Consider the following 15,158-nt stretch of genomic DNA (forward strand, 5'->3'; position numbering starts at 1 on the left):
ATTTCAGGCTCTTGTGGCCCTCAGCATCCAGGTTTGTGTCCTGATCTCTTCAGGGATGGCTGGAATTACAGAGGGAGGGATATCTCTTAATTAAAGGGGGTTTATTGCTTGTTAAGGCTTTTGTGGGGGAATCACAGTGTAATTCTGACAGGCTGCTGCCCATCCTTTCCATGGTGGTGTCCAAGGCCATGTTGGATGGGGCTGGGAGCAACCTGGGATAAGGGAATTGTCCCTGACCATGGCAGGGGGTGGAGAGAGGGGCTTTAAGGTCCCTTCCCATTGAGTTGAATCACAATTTTTTTTCTATGGTAACTGCAGTTATGGAGTGCTGACACAGGCCCTGTGTGTCCCTAAAAGCCCTGTCTGGAGGTCTTGGCAGCTAAACTGAAAGTTGGTCTGGTAGCAAGGCATTACAAACAGGTATTGTCATCTATTGTGCCAAAATCTGCTTGTCTGGGACTGAATTCAGCCGTTCTGAGGTGGGAAAGCAGCGGCTGCAGGGATGAGGAGCAGCGTGGGGAAAGAGGATGCAGTTCTTTATTGCAGTTCAGTTCTTTATCACAGTTCTGTATTGCCTCCTCCGGGGGAACGGGCACCGGCTGCTCACGGCGCCACAGCGACCCCGAACCCGCTCGGGATGCCGGCGCTGCTGTGCTGCTACGGGGGATCTGCGGGTCCCGTGCCGGTATTCCCGGTGTTGGCCGTGCCGGTGTTCCCGGTGTTTGCTGTACCCGGTCCCGGTGTTGGCCGTGCCGGTAATTCCCGATGTTTGCTGTACCCGTCCCGGTGTTGGCCGTGCCGTGTCGGTATTCCCGGTGTTTGCCGTGTCGGTATTCCCGGTGTTTGCTGTACCCGGTCCCGGTGTTGGCCGTGCCGGTCGGTATTCCCGGTGTTTGCTGTACCCGGTCCCGGTGGCCCCGCCGCCGCCGCTGCGCTCCCCGCAGCCCCCAGGAGATGGAGGCAGCGCCCCGCAAGCGGCCCCGGAGCCTTCCCGGGCATTCCCGAGCCTTCCCACCGGCGCCGATCCCCCCGGAACCCTCCGGGGCTGAAGGATGCACGGCCGGGAACTGCAGTTCAGTTGTGCTATTGGGATTAATTTGTGTTTCGTTATTTTATTTATTTCTCCTTGAGAATGTCTTGTTCTCCTGGTTCTCTTGTTTTCCTGCCTGTGGGATGAGTGATCCCTTCATGCCCATATCCCGAAGTATTAAATAGAGCAGCTCCACATCTGCTGCTCCGGGCTGAGGGGCAGAGAAGCAGCACCGGCAGGACCAACCTTGGAGCATCTCCCTGAACCCAGAGGTCCCATCTTGGCGAGGATTTCCCGGTACTGGGAAAGGAGGAGGAGCAGGAATAATGAAATCAGAGATGGTCCTGAACTGGGAGGGATCCCCGTGGATCTCTGAGTGCAGCTCCTGTCCCTGCACAGACCCCACAAATCCCACCCTGGGCCTGGGAGCGTTTCCCAACCTCTCCCGGGGCTCTGGCAGGGTTTGGGCTGGGAGCATTCCCGGGAGTTGCTCCATGCAGGAGGGAGGACAGGGATCCTGGGAACCTGGAACTGCCCTCTGCAGCCCTTCCTCTGCTCCATCCAGGAGGGAGGACAGGGATCCTGGGATGTGGAACTGCCCTCTGCAGCCCTTCCTCTGCTCCATGCAGGAGGGAGGACAGGGATCCTGGGAACCTGGAACTGCCCTCTGCAGCCCTTCCTCTGCTCCATGCAGGAGGGAGGACAGGGATCCTGGGAACCTGGAACTGCCTTCTGCAGCCCTTCCTCTGCTCCATCCAGGAGGGAGGACAGGGATCCTGGGATCCTGGAACTGCCCTCTGCAGCCCTTCCTCTGCTCCATCCAGGAGGGAGGACAGGGATCCTGGGATGTGGAACTGCCCTCTGCAGCCCTTCCTCTGCTCCATGCAGGAGGGAGGACAGGGATCCTGGGATCCTGGAACTGCCCTCTGCAGCCCTTCCTTGGCTGGAGGATCCTGGCATGTGAAACTTCCCTCTGCAGCCCTTCCTCTGCTCCACCTGAGCAGCCAGAATTGGTGCAGCTGAGCACAAAAACTTCTGATTTGGAAACAGCAGCACCAGGCAAATCTGGAAGTTTCTCATCTAGAACAAAAACCTCAACATGCAGATTTTTGAGGTAAATAGAAATAATTTGGGTCCAAGTAGAGATCAGGTGTATGTTTTTAGTGATTTTTTTTTTTAATTTCAACACCTGTATACTTTTAAACAGAACTTTGTGCATGTTTACTGTTTTCATTAGGAAATTCCTTGCAATTTAAAATGCCTGGTACTCCAGGGTTCAGCATCTGGAGTAAAATGTATGGTAGAAAAACTCATTAAATTCTGAAAGTAAGACAACAATTTAGGAATAAAAATTAGTTAAGATCTTGCTTTGCCAGGTTAGAAAATCACATTATGATCAAGCTGAAGGTGTTCCTGTTTGTGATAGGGGAATTGGACTAAATGGGATTTAAAGGTCCCTTCCAACCCAAAAGAAGGGATTTCCTTGTGCTGCTCAGGCTCCTGCTGCAGAGGGGGGAGCAGAAAATGAACCTCAAGTTAATTAACAGCTCCAGCTGCTAATTCCCCTGGCACCGGCCCAGGAAGAGTGAGCTTGCTCATTGCCTGTGCCCCATGGAAAACGATCAAACTCCAAAATAGCTGAAAGAATTAATTTAAATGAGCTGGCAGTGCTTGTCAGGGAGGGAATAAGGGCAGATTTGAGGAAATTAATAACGTAACTCAAAGTTCCCAGCAAACTCCTGGCAAAGGCAATGTAAACTTGGTTTCAAATTAATTATTGCAAATAAACATTTGAAATGCTACAGGCCAAATTAATATTTCAGAATTCTTCACTATTTATTACTGTGCTTAATTTTCTTACTTAAATATAATTTGGGCCTACGGCTGTTAAGAATTTAATTTTTGAGGTACTTTAATGAATTATAAAACATGTTTTAAACAGAAATGAATAGCTAATAAATGCCAAAAGTGATTAATTTTTTGAAATGTGCAAAGGCCTTTGTATTTAATTTTTTAAAAGTGCCCTAAATTGTTGAAAAGTAAAGAGAAAGATAATACAAAGTGGATCAATTGAATTCTGGAATAATTTACTAAATCACAAATAGTTTTACTGTGGCCATGTGTTCTTCCATGAGTCTCCAGTCCTTCCAGGAGTCTCCAGTCCATTTTTTGTGTCCTTTAGACAAGGTGGTGGCAAAAACATGCTCTGAAGAAACCTTGCTCTGAACCCCAGCTCCCTGGATGAGCAGCACTCTGCCCTGTTAAAAATTGATAGATCCAAGCTTTTCCTGGGATAATACAACATCAAAGATACATGCTTTGATAAGCCCATGACTTTCTGATTATTTCAATGTATTATTATTTTAATGTATTGGGGTTTCTTTAAGTGAAAATGAAATAGTGAGAATGAGGTTTTCATACTTTAGGTGAGCTTTTAATATAAATTTTGAACCTGGGGCTTGTGTGATGTGTGAAATTCCACGAGGTGGGATTTATGTGCACAGCTCCCTGCACAGTGGGATGGCAACACCTGCCGTTAATTTTTTGTGGCTTGAAACTGAGCTTGATTTAGATGCTTTCATCCCAAGGGAAGAGACATTTTCTGAAATCAGCCCAGTGGTAATTGTTTGGAGTTGAGAGTGAGCTCACTGAGATTCCCCATGAATCAAGGGTGTGCTGCCAGTGATTTATGTCCCTGCACAGGCCTCCAAACGTCCCCACAAATTATCCAGGGCTAAGAAGGGGATGATTTGCTGCCAGTGGCACTTTGGAGTGTTTTCCAGCAGCTCCTGATGTAGGAAACTCCTGCTCAGCAGTGGCATCAACAAAACAGGAATTCCTCCCAAATTTCCCTTTTTTTGGGAGTGCACAAATGCATGAACATCCCAGGATCTCTTCAACAAGGAGTAACCTCTGAGCAGGGCTGGGTTTGCACCTCACAGCCCCTGTTCCTCCTCAGCAGAAAACACAAAACCTTGGAGAACCAACAAGGTGAGATGTGACCTGGGTGTCCTGCTGCTTGACAAAGGTGGGAGAGAAACTTTATTTGGGATGCAGGGATAAAAGGCCAGATGGATTTCCATAACTAGAGGAGACTAGACAGGGAGATTTACAACAAAACAACAACAACAAAAAAATCCTTAAGGGCTTAGAGGATTAAGTTATTCTAAAAAGCAACACTAGGAAATATCTACCTGTGAAATTTCTTGGCAAGTTTCTTCACCCTGCTGTATTTCTCCCTTATTGTTAAGCTAGGATTTATAGAAAAATTATTAAGTCCTTTTTTTTTTTTTTTTTGTCCTCTGGGCTTTGAAATTTCCTAAATTCTCTTTACTTTGAAATTAATTTTTTTTCTCAGCCTTTTGAATGCTGGAATCGATTTCTGTTTCTTTGCTTATTAATGAAACCATTCATCCAAGAAAACTTTGGAGAAGAGAGATCTAATTTCCAGCCCTACCCCAGTGAGAAGAAATCAGGTGAACAATCAGCTGGACCATCCAAAGGATTATTACAATTGCAACATAAGCTATTTAAGAAAATGTCTATGGGGAAATATCTGGAAATGTAATAACTTAATCCTAAATACCAGGAAAACAAAGCAAACTACTGAATAGAACATAGAAATGGAGAGTGGAGCAGAGGCAGGTGCTCACCTGGGATGTCTGTTTTAGGCAGGCAGAAAGTTTTCGTTGGGCTGAAGGTGGCCAGGATGGCAGTCAGGTTGCTGGTTTATTGAGAAAAAACTTTTTTTAGTGCTTGGATGGTGTGGGACTGGCATATCATGTGCTGTAAGGGGTGATTGATCCTAAAGGTGAGGTGGAGCTGTGTTTGCTGTGGCAGGTGCTGAGTTTCTGGCTGGACTAAGGCTGACACTTCAATAGAGAAATTCTCCTCACTTTGAATATTTCAAATGTCAGAATATCAAGGATCCAGCTCACTCTTTGTTAGCACAATCCCTTATCCTTTAGAAAGGTTCACATTCCATCTGGGCTGATTTGTAGGGACGTCAGGAACTGTGTGAGCACATCACAGCTGACCTAAGAGTTGCTTTCATTATTGCCTTCAACCAGCGTTTTCATCCCCCCCCTTTAATTAACTCTGCCAAAAATGGCTTCTCTTTCTGGCTAATCATGGAGGAGGGACAGGAAGCTGAATCCATGAGTTCATTTCAGGGTGGAGGAGGAGGAGGATGCAGAGAGGGGAGGAAGAAGTTCATGCTGTTTGATCAGTTGTGAAAAAGCAGGCACAGGTTGGAAGGGCAGGGATGTGCCTGGATTTGGGCCAAGGGGATGGAGGGAGCAGGGTTAAGGGATGGAGGGAGCAGGGTTAAGGGATGGAGGGAATGGGACCAGGGGATGGAGGGAGCAGGGTTAAGGGATGGAGGGAGCAGGGTTAAGGGGATGGAGGGAGCAGGGTTAAGGGATGGAGGGAGCAGGGTTAAGGGATGGAAGGAGCAGGGAGGGGATGGAGGGAGCAGGGTTAAGGGATGGAGGGAGCAGGGTTAAGGGATGGAGGGAGCAGGGTTAAGGGATGGAGGGAGCAGGGTTAAGGGATGGAGGGAGCAGGGAGGGGATGGAGGGAGCAGGGAGGGGATGGAGGGAGCAGGGCCAGGGATGGAGGGAGCAGGGTTAAGGGGATGGAGGGAGCAGGGTTAAGGGATGGAGGGAGCAGGGCAAGGGATGGAGGGAGCAGGGTTAAGGGGATGGAGGGAGCAGGGTTAAGGGATGGAGGGAGCAGGGCAGGGGATGGAGGGAATGGGACCAGGGGATGGAGGGAGTAGGGCAGGGGATGAAGGGAGCAGGGTTAAGGGATGGAAGGAGCGGAACAGGGGATGGAGGGAATGGGACCAGGAGATGGAGGGAGCAGGGAGGGGATGGAGGGAGCGGGACAGGGGATGGAGGGAGCAGAGCCAGGGGATGGAGGGAATGGGACCAGGAGATGGAGGGAGCGGGACAGGGGATGAAGGGAGCAGAGCCAGGGGATGGAGGGAGGCTGCCTGTGCTGGGGATGTCAGGAAAACCTGTCCCTGCTCCCTGCCCACTGCCAGCCTGTGCACAGCAATTATTCATGCTGCAGACCCAATGCTAGGAGACATGGGCCCGGGCAGAGGGAATGTCTAGCGCTGGTAGGACGAGATCATTGTGCTGCAAGTTGAATGAAAGGAGGTTTTTTTTCATAACAAAGATAAGACAGGCAGTGAAAGACACTTTTTTCCACGAAGGAAGAAGGCGTTATCCTGCCTAAATGATTTAGACAGACTTTATTTTCTTGGAAAGCCTTGGGTCTCTTCATGGATCATTGTCTCCAAGCTGAGTTGCTCAGCGAGACTTTCATCGATGGCAAAGAGACCCAAAGGGACTGAAGGGAGCCTGTGACCTTCCACCACTGCAAGTCTGGAGCCATAGAAATGTTTGTCAGCTTTGAAAAGAAATGGTTGCACTTGAGATCCTTTCCTTGGAAAAATCCCTCAATCTGGAGCCACAATGAGGCGTGATTTTAGCACAGATCTGCCAGGACACATGGGTTCCTTTCTCCTTTCAAATAAAATATGGAACTCAGCTGGGGTGTCTGAGCTTTTGGGATATGACAAGGAAAACATTCAATCTTATTTTTAATTCAGGCGAGGTGAGCTTTGTGTGTAATTGGTTTTTTGGAAGCAAAACAAATATGCTTTTAATTCTGGGAGAAAAACAGGGTGACAAATGCTCCATATGAGAATTTGGCATGGAGGCCTCTCCTCTGGGGAGCAATACTTGTGTACAAAGAGAAATGCCCAGGTCCCAGCTCAACCCAAACACGTGGCCACCACCCCCAAAGGCACTTCTGCACTAATGGAGATTGGAATCTGGGCTGATCTGCACCATCACTTGCTCTGGGTGAGATGAAACTCTGGGGTTAATGCAAATGTAAGTTTCTCTTAAGTTTAATTCCCATAGTCTGTGATCCCACTCTGGTCAAAACCAAATTCTCCTTCCTTGAGCTGGGAATTATCTTTTTCTGCTTCTCTCTCCTTCCTTCCCTGTTCTTGACACATGAAAATAAATGGTGCTGCCCTAGACTGAGCTGTGGACTGACATTGTGGGGAGTTCCTATTTCCAGTAAACCAAATTCCTGCTTCTCACTTGCAACACTCAAAAATTCCTGGTTTGTCAACAATAACACCAGAAAAGTTGTTTTGTTTTGGGTTTTAAAAACTTTTTCTAAAGCAGGACAGCATCTCCAGCCCACACACCGTGGTGACCCTGCCCAGAGCAGGGAGTTGGAACCTGAAGATGTTTTATGTCCCTTCCAACCCTTCCCAATGGTGTTAAAACAACAGGATTAACCTGCAGAGTTCATTTCTCCATATCACAGGAACACAGATAACAAACAAGGTGAGAGAACAGATCATTTCATGCCAGTCTTTGTGTTCCTGCCCATTAATTTGCTGTTTATTGTGGGATTGAAGCAGAGGGCTTTGCTTGGGCTCGTTCTGAGCCCCCACTGCTGTCAGGGAAACCCAGCATGGCCCTGGGGCTCATTGGATTTCCATGCCAGGCTGCATCCAGGGAAAACCCTCAACAGTTGCACATGGGATGCCTGAGAAAGGTCTTTTTAAAGAAAACTATGAAAATGGAGGGCATACACTGCCCTTTTCTGTGGGGGATAAAGGGATTTTTTTCTCTTTGGAAATGGTTGGAAATTGCGTTGTTTGGTAAGAACATCTCTTACTCATGTGAATGATCCATGATGGGAATTCCTCCTAAATCATCACTTTGATATCAATAAATTGGCTAATCATGACTCAAAACCTGAGTGCTGAATCTTGACCTCTGTGTAAGGCAAAATTTGGAGCCATCACATTTGTTTGAAATCAGGCTGTGGTGTGACCAGAGTGGGGGCTCCACTCAGGGCAGTCAGAGCAGGATGAGTGTTACAATGGAAAATAAGTTGTTAAACTCATTTATTGGCTTATGTATCCATAAACTTTGTCATGTTCAGCATTTTTGTGTAAGAAGGCTCAGAATTTTGCAGAGAAAGCAGACGCAGGCTTTTGTTGCAAACTACAAAATAATGATGTTCTTTTCACTGCTGGGTCCTATTTCAACAATACTTACCTACTTAAGATATTAGACAATCATTTACATTAGAAAATCATCCATAACACCTTTGGTTTTTTCCCCCACTTGTTTCTTTCCTGGAGTTTGTTTTTCAAAGGCTGCACAAAGGATTGAGGTTCCAAAGAGCTCAGGGGAGTTGGAGGGTTCTCCTTCCTTCCAAGCCTTGCTGCTGCTTTGGGTTCCCCTTCCATAAATCCCCACCCAGCGGGAAATTGGGATGTGTCCTTGTGGGGAATGGCTCCTTCTAGGACTTTTGTCTTTGGCTGAGGAGGCTCCTTCTTCCAAGCAGCAATTTCCTTCCTTCCTTCCTTCCTTCCTTCCTTCCTTCCTTCCTTCCTTCCTTCCTTCCTTCCTTCCTTCCTTCCTTCCTTCCGCCACTTCCGCCACTTCCGCCACTTCCGCCACTTCCGCCACTTCCGCCACTTCCTTCCGCCACTTCCTTCCGCCACTTCCTTCCGCCACTTCCTTCCGCCACTTCCTTCCGCCACTTCCTTCCGCCACTTCCTTCCGCCACTTCCTTCCGCCACTTCCTTCCGCCACTTCCTTCCTTCCTTCCTTCCTTCCTTCCTTCCTTCCTTCCTTCCTTCCTTCCTTCCTTCCTTCCTTCCTTCCTTCCTTCCTTCCTTCCTTCCTTCCTTCCTTCCTTCCTTCCTTCCTTCCTTCCTTCCTTCCTTCCTTCCTTCCTTCCTTCCTTCCTTCCTTCCTTCCTTCCTTCCTTCCTTCCTTCCTTCCTTCCTTCCTTCCTTCCTTCCTTCCTTCCTTCCTTCCTTCCTTCCTTCCTTCCTTCCTTCCTTCCTTCCTTCCTTCCTTCCTTCCTTCCTTCCTTCCTTCCTTCCTTCCTTCCTTCCTTCCTTCCTTCCTTCCTTCCTTCCTTCCTTCCCTCCCTCCCTCCCTCCCTCCCTCCCTCCCTCCCTCCCTCCCTCCCTCCCTTCTTCCCTTCCTTCCTTCCTTCCTTCCTTCCCTCCCTCCCTTCTTCCCTTCCTTCCTTCTTTCCTTCTCTCTTGTTTATGAGGAAAACATAAAATCCCTTTCTGCACTTAAACTCATTCTGGTGATGCTCTAAATTCCACGCTTAAGGATGCATTTAATTAAAGATTGACTATGGCATAAAGTGGAGGTTAATTAAATACCAATCAATCCCTGTATAAAATACATCTAAAGGGGCTTTGGCTCAGGCAGTAAAAGCATCTCCAGGAGGAGATTGCCCTCCTGCTCACTGTGCAGCTGCAGAGTGGCTCCCCACCCTCTTTTCCTTGCTGTATTGGCCATCCAGGATACTGAAGCCCTGCAGAAAAGCTATTTTGATGGAAACAAAGCCATGGTGTGACCCACTCCTGCTGTTCAGAAGAGATTTCACAGGGACTTTTCCATCACCACTTTGTTATGGTGATGTTGGTGTAATTAGAAAAAACTCTCATTGATGAAAGAATATTTTTGTTCTCCCCAAAACTTTTTGAGAAGGTCCTTTATAGGAGCATCAAAGGAATCCAGAGTATCCAAAGTTGATAAAAAAGATGACATTTCATGGAACATGTTAAGCTGTAAGTGCCTTGTTGTAGGATGTTGTGTATGCTGAAATTGAGGGGGGCTGCAGGGAGAAGCTTTGGAGGATCTGGAAGAGGAGTCCAACACAGGAGAAGCCTCAGGTAATTTTAATACTCTTTTCCTGTTGTGTGTTCCCATGAGGGAACGTTTTGGGAATGTTCAGAGAGAAATCTGGAGTTTGTGCTCCTGCACTGGTGGCTTTTAATCCATGGACAGACTTGGAATAAGAGGCCTAAAAGTTTACACTGCATCAAGAGCAGAGTTTAGTCTCTCTCTGTCTAGGCTTAGTTCTTTAGGAGACCCTGAAAGAATGATTTAAACATGATCCCTGTCCTCCATGCTCTGGAGTGCTTCAGGAACACTGAATGGTGAAAAGCAAAGTTTTCCTGCTTCAGAGTAGGGCTTTCTTTAAAATAATTCAAAAATCCTTGATTTTCAAGTTGTTTAGTAGTTTTTTTATTGGGCATTCTCATGTTTAAACTACCAAAACTAAACAGATGAGCTTTTGACAGGAACAAAATAATAAAATATTGAAATATTTTAATTTTAAATGCTCTCTTCCATTAAAAATATCATTGTTCTTTTATTGCTCATAAATCCCCTGGAACCTGAGCTTTTCCCACTGAGTCTTTCAAAGATTTCCACCTTATTCAGAAATCTGCTTTACAGGGCTGCAGTGATGTCCTTACAGGGAGCTCAAGGCACTTGGTCAGCATGGCAGGGCCTCTTAAAATTATTTTTCCAGCCCTGCAGAAGGAGAAAAGTGAACTCCAAGCCTGTGAAGAAGCAGCCTGGGATCCAGCAGCCCCTGCCACGTGAGGTGCAGGCTGCAGAAATGAAGTTGGAAGTTAATTGTTCCTGCTGCTGAAGGGCTCAGGTTAGCTGCTGTCTTTACACTAATTTTTGTACCATCCCAGTGACCTTCATATCATATTAACAGTTTTTATATTATGTTAGCAAATTGCTCTGCCAGAGCTGCAAGTCTGATTGCATTCTGAAGGTCATTAATATGATATGAAAATATTATTGTATTCTCTCCTTTCATATTTTATTAGTGATATGGAAAGCAATAAAGGAGCTGATTTTTGCTGGGAGGTTCCCCAGGGAAAGTTGCTCTACAGCACTGGTGTCCCACATTGGCTCCTAATCCAATCTCAATGGGAAGTTCAATTTCCTCATCATTAATTATTTAGCTGTATTTAACTGCTGTAAATTCTCAGATTAATTTTTTTTAACTGTTGAGTTTGATGACCTCCAAAGACATTGGTATTAACCAGTGCAAAATGAAATATTGCTTCACACAAGTGGAACCCACTCTTCCACCAGGGCTTGTGTCAAGGTGTAATAATGGCAAATTTAATTTTTCTGCTGCAGGAGGGAGGGCTTATTTTATTACTACCTTTGGTGCAATTCAGATTTGCAGCACAGAGGAGGAAGGTGGCACAGCTGGGACATTCCTTCAGGGTGAGCTGGCACTGGAGCTGTGCCCAGGACATTGCCAGAGGTCACCAGGCCAAGGACAGCTGCTGTAACCCCCAGAGCTCAGCTTGGGCCCAAACATTTCATTTACTAAAAGTCCTGACACAAGTGAGCAATGGGTAAAACTGGTCAGTCACCAGCCAGAGCCAAGGGTGAAGGCAGGAACTTTTGGGCAGGTTTTGGCTGTTATTTAAGAACAACAAGGCTTTGGACATGCAGAAAAGTGGGGTAGAAACTTTAAAAGAGATTTTAATAGAAAAGAAAGGTCATTGCTTGCGGATAAAAATGATTTTTGAGGTAACAGAGATATTTTAGAGTGACTTCAGCCAGGAGGGTGACTTTGGTAAGCAGCAAGTTGAATTCCTCAATGCTTTAACAGCCCTTAGCTCACCCTTAGAATGACATCCAACAGGAGTTCACCAAATGTCACCCACGGCAATATTGGATTGGGCTATCATAGCAGCCAGATGTGATGGTTTTGCCAAGCAGAATATTGAAATGCTTGAATTTGTGCCTTTTCCCTGCCACAGTGTGAGGGCGCTCTGTGTTCATTAGCCTCAGCTGTGTGACACAGAGAGCTCCAGATCCTGGGAAAACATTTCCAGAGTGGGTTTGTGATCAGGTTATTGGTGGTCAGAGCTGGCAGGAAAGTCAGTCTGGAGGCTCCCCCAGCCTGGGAACGTCCCAGAGGGCTCCTGAGCAGCGCAGGGAAGAAGGATGGAGCACAGGGAAGGGAGATGCAGCACAAGAGAAAGGATACAGCGATGCCTTGTGCGGGCTGACCTAGAACAGAGACTAGATGGAGCTAAAGAATAAAATAGGGATTTATTAAAAGGCCTCCTCCTCAACGGGAGCGGCTGCAGATGGCGCTGCTGCACCGAGAGCGGGCCCGAAACGGCTCCGTGCCCCAAAACTGCCCTGAAACAGCATCGGTGTGAGCCCCGAAACTGTGCACCCCAAAACTGCCCCGAAACAGCATCGGTGTGAGCCCCAAAACTGCCCCTGAACCCCAAAACTGCCCTGCGCCCCAAAACTGCCCTGAGCACAGCACTCATCCTGCACCCAGCACTGCTGAGCAGCTCAGCTCTGATCCCGCACTTAGCACTGGTCCTGAACAGCTTCTCCCCCCTGAACCCCCTGCACCCCAACTCTCCCAGCCCCAGAAGAGCCCCTCACCCTCTGTTACCCCCTGCACCCCAACTCACCCAGCCCCTCACCCCCTGCCCTCACAGCTCTGCCCCTCTCGGCTCGCCCAGGCCCACAGGAGTGGCTATGGCCGATCTAATCTAACCCAGTGGGAGCCATTCCCTGTGTCCTGTCCCTCCATCCCTTGTCCCCAGTCCCTCTCCAGCTCTCCTGGAGCCCCTTTAGGCTCTGGAAGGGCTCTGGGGTCACCCTGGATCTTCTCCTCTCCAGGTGAGCACCCCCAGCTCTCCCAGCTTGGCTCCATTTGGGCTCCATCCTCGGACCGGCTCCGTGGGCTCTGTTGGACTCACTCCAGCAGCTCCAGGTCCTTTCTGGGGGATCCCTGGTCAGGATCCCACCCGAGCAGGGCAGAACCCCCTCCCTGACCTGCTGGGGTGAGCCCAGGCCGTGGCTGGCACTCCGTGCCCAGGATTGTCACTGCCAGTGCCACCCTGGTGCTACCACGGGGCATCACCAGGTCACATCCACATCCCCAGGGCATTGCCTGGCCTCAAACATGGGCTGTAAAACCCCAGGAGAGCCGAGGACAGAACAGGCAGAGCCACGCTGAGCCCCAGGAGGAGTTTTATGGGCAATAATAAAGTTCTGTGGTGTCTCTTACAGGAGAGAGGAGTGTGTCAAGTGCGATGCTGCTTAACGTGTCTGAGACAACAGTGTGAGAGTACTGAAGGTAAGACCCTGTGGACTGAGCCATATTTCATCACAAACAGAGCCCTTTAACCAACAAACTTGTTCTGGGAAAGTTTCCAACTCCGACAATCTCTGGCATTGTGGGGTGGTGGGATCTCTCATGCTAGGAGCATCAAAGGAGTCTCTGGAGATGCTTTAACAGAGGACAGGAGCCTGGGAGGGAGACTTCAAAATCCTGGCAAGGGTACAAATAAAATACACTTTGGTCTTAAATTAATGTAAAATTTTATGAAACTGTCTCTCGGAGATTATTCCCAATGCGGAGTTAAAAAACAAACAAGCAAACAAAAAGCAACAACAACAAAAAACTCCCTGGCTGGTGTCCACAAAGAACAAGTGCTGTGGTTTCCAACCTCTGAACGACATTATCCTCCAGGAACTGCCTCTTTGGGAAGATTCCACATCACCAAGCTTTATCTGCATCCTCTGCTTAAAAAAAAAAAAATCCCAGGTCTGTGGAAAAAAGAGAATTTGTCCTTTACCTAAACACTGATTTATGCCAAGGCTTTTACTGGTAAGTCCTGTCTGTGCCCTGCCAGGCTGTGTCCCCTCTCTGGACATCATGGGGCTCTGTCAGCTCCAGGATATTCATCCTGAATATCCAAACTCCCCATCCAGGGCCTCCCTGTGGCTGGAGAGCTGGGGTGGGACGTGTCCATCCTGGGAAGAAAACAAGAAACACAAAGGAAGAGGAGAAAAAAAAACCAAAACAAAACAGAAAAAAAAAACCTAAGCTCGAGAAGAGAAGGAATTAAAAGAAAATATGATAATAATAATAATATTAATGACAAATTTTAATTAATAAGTGGCTAATTAATTTTCTAAGCACCATAAAATTGCCATAGCAGCCTAATTGCTTTGCTGCTCTTGCCACCAGGCAGGGAGGAGGTGACGAGTTCTAATCCCCTGCATTTCCACGTGGGAGGCGCTGATGGAGGGGACACGCTGGGCTCTGCAGGGGCCGTGCCACCACACGGGGCCCTGCCCAGGTGCCACTGTCACCTGAGCACCTGAGCAGGAGCTGCCCCCAGGAGGAGCCGGGCTGGGGCGGGGGCTCTGACCCCAGCAGGGATTCGGGGGCCACAAGGGGCTTGCAAATGGATTTCCAGCTTGCCACGATTCTGGAAGAGCATGAAGACACCATGGGATTACTGCAGCTGCTCTCATCCTCTCTTTCAAACCCTCTTACCCTTGTGAAAATATTTTTTTGACTCAACGCCAGCACAGATTATTGGTTTTATGCTTCTTGCTCTGTAACAACCACGTACTTCTAGGAAATTACTTGTAGGAACTCACTCAGAGGAACTGGGGATGTGCAGATATCAGCTTGCAAAGGCACGGGAGCTCCTCTTGGTGGAGAAGAATCCACAACACCTCAGGCTCCTGGGGTTTGCTCCTCTGGCTGCCTGGTGCAGGTGTGCACAGCCCAGCCACCCCTGTCCAGGGCACATGGTCGCTTTGAAACAGTCATTCAATGACATGGATTTTTTTCTTTCCTGGGCTGTTTTTGCCATCAGTTCTGTGATGAGCAATTTGGATTTATCTGAAATTTGAATTTTTCTGAAATTTGGATTTATCTGCACTGACCCCTCTCATGTGCTGGGTGTGTTTTTAGGAATGAGTCCTTTATTTTCCTAAAGGTGGTAATCAATGAAACCACATCATTTGCCATCATCTTATTACTACATGAGACTTCATCTCTTCCTGCAATTCCTGAAGAAAAAAAGCAATGTCTGGTTGGGGGCTCTGTGCTCTGTGGGGTACAGCACAAATTCTATTATTTCACACAATTTGTGCTGCTGACTCTTCTGCCTCTGCATATTTATCTTCCTTCCACTCCCAACAAACTTGTTTTTTCAGCACTTCTTTGTCATAAGGATGATGAGGATTAACTAAATGCATGTAAACATAACCATAAAAAGGGGGGAAATTACACTGCATGAGCAAACCTGATACTCTTCCCAGTTCATTAGAATTTAATGAAGAAATACTCAGTGCCCAACAGGGGAATCCTAATTCATTATGTCTTTTGAATTCTCATTAAGCATATGCATGGTGACTACTGGAAACCTGCACCCTTTCAGCTCTGTTGTCCATTACCCTGACTA

Source organism: Melospiza georgiana, chromosome 12 (assembly GCF_028018845.1).
Source record: "Melospiza georgiana isolate bMelGeo1 chromosome 12, bMelGeo1.pri, whole genome shotgun sequence".
Classification (NCBI taxonomy): Eukaryota; Metazoa; Chordata; class Aves; order Passeriformes; family Passerellidae; genus Melospiza; species Melospiza georgiana.